Source organism: Xiphias gladius, chromosome 1 (assembly GCF_016859285.1).
Source record: "Xiphias gladius isolate SHS-SW01 ecotype Sanya breed wild chromosome 1, ASM1685928v1, whole genome shotgun sequence".
NCBI lineage: Eukaryota > Metazoa > Chordata > Actinopteri > Istiophoriformes > Xiphiidae > Xiphias > Xiphias gladius.
The window spans coordinates 3,239,050-3,243,657 of NC_053400.1; the positions used below are offsets into that span (position 1 = coordinate 3,239,050).

The following is a 4,608-nucleotide window of genomic DNA, read 5'->3' on the forward strand; positions in this document are numbered from 1 at the left end:
ATTAATATTATTAATATTATCAACAACACATTTCAGGTTTTTATAGTCAGGGTGCCATGGTGTCAGCCGTGACTGTAGTTTATCCCTTGTTTTTCTGGTGTTTATCCCTTTCCCCTGTGTTTCCTGTCTTCCCCCTGTCTGTCTCTCTCGGCGTAGGTATGTGTATGTGTGTCTGTGGTGTGGGCGTGGCGCTCTTCACGCTCTCCCGGCTGCTGATTGCCAATCTGTCTACACACTTGTTATTCATCTACTCATCAGCCCAGCAGTATATCTACCCCAGCTCTTCACCCACTCCTCATCAGACGGTAGCGTCAGCCAGTTTGGTACGACGTGCCCGTGCCCGTGCCCGTGCCCGTGGCCGTTTAGAATTGTTTGTTCTGAGTTATCCTTGTGTGTTTTGTCTGAACTAATCTATATTTCCTTGTTCTCCAGGATCACCTCTTGTTTGCCTGTTTGACTGTTCGACTCTCTTCCTGCCACACAACGAACCTCCCAATAACCAGATCATCTTCACCGGTCTCTAGCTTCCTTCAACCCCCTGCCCCGTCAGTCAGCTCCCCTGCTCATTCCCCTGCCTGCTGGCCACCCAGCCTACATTCCATGCTCCGCTCTGCCCTGCAAACCACCATTCTCTCTTTGCCCTCAGCCTGCCGGAACCCTCATTTTCCCATTCCTCCTCAAACAAAGCAATAAAAAAAATCTTACACTGGATCACTTGTACCTTGATTCTGTGTTCTGCATTTGGGTTTGCCAGTTAAAAGCAACACAAAGAAGATAAATAGGCTTAAAAGACATAAAATATCTAGTTCAAGTGTACAATTACAGATGTCATGTATTTCAAAAGATTTTTGTTAATTGCACTAAAAAATACTAGCTGGAAAATTAATAACTGAATGTTAAGTTGACCATAAGATTTTAGTATGTATTAGTTAATTGTACACAAAATAAATTTAGTAACATCACTGTGGTTGTATTGAAAAACTATTAATATATACATTTAACAACTTAATAACTTTTTGTTATGTATAGTAGATATTCCTACTCAATATGACATAGAATTCTATGTTATTAAGACACAAATTATTTTATCATTTGGTTGAAAAGGCTGTGTTAAACTGACAGAAATTCTCCAGTGACCAGGGGTGGAACGGGGTGGTAGCTGCCACCCCAAAAAAAGGCCTTGCTACCCATCTATTGTGAAAATATATAAATGAAACGTTGTGGCTGTGAAAGTGAAAGTGTGAAGTGTGGGAGAGAAACTCTGTCTGAGTGTAAGTGAATGCAGCAAGAGATGACACTTCCCGTAGACTAATAGGTCAAACACGGCTGAAGGCTCTTTAGTATTGATAAAAGTTTGTCATGCATGCTCAAATATCTTAAGTGCTTATACAGTCTTGTGCTCACTTCACAGTTGTGAGGATGGGAGGGAGATGTGGGATAGACAGAAGGTCAAAAACACATTTTACTCGCATAAAATAAGAAACAAACACATTGTGAGACGACACAGGGGTGGTAACTGACTGATTTCACCCAGCTACCGCTAGCCGTCCCTGCAACGGGCAGCGGCTCCCTCCGGGTTTGTCCCGGCCCTGGTGGCTTTCTGTGCAGCCTCTCCCAGTCCTGGCCAGACACAACGACTGCTGATGGCTTTTTTCCCGCTAAATGTGTAATCCAGTACGGGCACAGATGGACAGTGGCGGGGTTGTTTGAAGCTCAGGGAAAAGAACTTTGGCCGTTTAATCAGCATTACTGGATAAACACTGAGTATCTTCGATCACTGGCAACGCTAAATGTGTGGCTTCAGCCAGTATAAGTGACACAATTGTTGAATATTGTCTTTACATGTAGGTCTCTACCTAGGAGCCAATTTAAACCCTCAAAGAAAGCTTGCATCTATATAATTACTGGCCACTTTTAATTTTATTTCAGTTATATAAAGTTAGGAAACATTGAGGGGGCATGCAGGAAGTTGACAGTAACAGACAGTAAGTTAAAAACAACACACATTCACTCAAACTTTCCACAATATTAAAGATCAGAATCAGAACAATTTTAATGATGCCTGAAGGGATTTTTTTTTTTACAATTGCGCAACACACAGTCAGGAAAGAGGAAGTAAATAAATAAATACATTTAAAAGTAAAAACTACCATAAAGAGCAACAATAATAAATAAGCACGTAATTAGAAAGTGTACATATGCGTTAAGTTGTACACCAATATTTACACGGCAATGATGACTATTAAAAGGAAAAAAGTAGGAGTTAGGTCACTCTGAACGCTATAAATACCACGTTAAAAGATGTCAATGAACGCATATAATTTATTGATCTGTTCTGGCCACATTTTGGGCTAAGTGATGTTCAATAAAAAAACGATGTGTATTTGGAAGAACGTCTGAAGATTTGAAAATAAAACTAAATATTGATTTCTAATGCCACCTTTATGTATTTCTATTCAATGCTTTACTCATTTTCTAGAATAATGTAATGTTTTTGAGTTCAAATATCTTCATTTGGGGGCTTTTCCAAGCAAATATTGATATATGTGATTGGTTGTGATTCAATCAGCATATATTTCTGCCCCCCCTTAAAGTCTCCATGCCACCCTCTTGCCACCCCATGAATATATCTCTAGATCCACCACTGCATGTGTTACGTTTTTCTGTGTCCAGTGTAATCATATCTTTCATGTTACTTTACTGGAAAGTTTTGTGGTCAAGCCATTTCCAATAAATTTTTGAGTAGATTATGCAATCTGGGATTTAGTTGAATAGTGAAACATTTCATGTTAATTTGACTTTAAAATTTACCAAATAATATATATAATATAATTTTTATTCGTACATAGAAAGACTAAGTTATGCAACATTATTTTGTTTGTGTTTGATACATATAAGAATAAACATTCGGCAACGTGGTCTTTTTATTTCATATAGAATTTAAACTCCCTGTTGATATGACGCAGAAATGCTCAAAAACCAGAAATTGTTTTGTAGTGTGATCAAAAACTTCTGTTGAACTGACATAAATTTCCAGCCAGACAAGGGGCATGTAACACAGTTATTTATTTTCTGGTGTACTCATCCCTTTACTGTACTGTACTAAACTAAAAGTTTTGTGTGCAAGCTGTTTCCAATGAACTTGAAGCGAATTGGGATTTACATTGCAGATGTATATAGATACTCTATCTGTGACAAGTACTGTAGAGAAGGTCATTACTCAAAACAAATTTTTGATGCAGTTACTTTTTAATTAAAGCCCTGCGCATACATATCATAGCTAAGACAAGGAGAAGGAAACAAACACCCAGAATAGTGATTGTTAGTTTGTATTTACACTGTGGCAATATGTGGCAGACATCAAACCAAATGCTCATTCTTTTGAGCACAACAAAGCCGAGATGAGGAGGTGCCTGCTGCTTCCAAATGTAGCTCTGTGACAGAGGTGGAATTTTCCAAACCTCCACTGAGACTTGCAAATGAGGGAAAAGAAATTTTGCACAACGGTATCCGCAAAACATCAGACTGACTTAACATTTTTATCCACAGTGCGGCTTCTTGGTCTGTTACAGTTGGAAATCAGTATATTCAGAAAAATGCTATTGAATGGATATTTTCATATCCAATCAAATTTGAAAAGAAAAGTTAATGCAATAATCTTTGGCAGATCAGCTTCTATACTGTACATTCACACTCCATAAATGTATATGTTTAGAAGATTTATAACAGAGGGCCCGGTTTTCTGTCTGTGATTGATTTAGATCTTGTGATACATAGTGCATCTGTATTACACTTGAATAGGTAAGCAAGTTCTAGTGGTGTGGTTTCACTTGTTTTTTTTTAACGTAGATTAATCTATTCGGGCACAAAGTTCTCCAGCAGCAGTCCATCAACTTGTCAGAGGCAGAACTCCCACTGCATGGCTCTGTGCGTCAAGTAGCAGATGTTTGGATGTTATGAATATCACATGTTGTGGATGTTGCCAGGGATATTATGTTTTCACCCATGTCTGTTTGTTGGTTTGTTATTTGTTGGTTTGTTTATTTGTCAGCAGGATTACTAATGAACCAATTTGCACTAAACTTGGTGGAGGGATGGGGCATGGGTCAAGGAAGAACCCATTAAATTTTGGTTAAAGGTGAGGATCCAGAATTTTTTATTGCTTTCTGTAACTATTTATTCCCTGTAACACTTACGTTATTAAAAGGCCTATACTGGTAGTCCAGAGGGGGTTAAGGGTGGCTCAGAAATGCAGGGATTATTGTGGAAAGTCTCTCTTGAATAAACCCAAAAAACTGAAACAAGATTAGTCTGTTTTATAAAGTCATATAAAGAGATAAAGAGATAATGTGAGCAGACTAAGTCTGGTTTGTAAAATAACGTTGAAACACTGGCTTGAAACAACCAAATCGATTCACAGTGAAGAAAACTGACACGTTAAAACTAAACTGCAATATTTGTAGCAACAAAGCAACACGTTAAACATAATATGGAAAAATATTACAAATATTAAAATATTACAGCAAAAGCTAGCAAAAACCACTGCAACACAAGAAGCAGAAGAGAACTTTTGGCAGCATGCTGTAGGTTAGCAGTGAGTTCAGACTA

General features: G+C 38.1%; 1 long non-coding RNA gene across 1 annotated transcript; it reads left to right on the plus strand.

The window, feature by feature from the left end:
- The first annotated feature begins 247 nt into the window (after positions 1–247).
- On the plus strand, positions 248–711 carry LOC120794572. The gene is made up of 2 exons (XR_005708134.1): positions 248–323; positions 433–711. It is a non-coding gene; the product is annotated as an uncharacterized LOC120794572 (long non-coding RNA).
- The last annotated feature ends 3,897 nt before the right edge of the window (positions 712–4,608 follow it).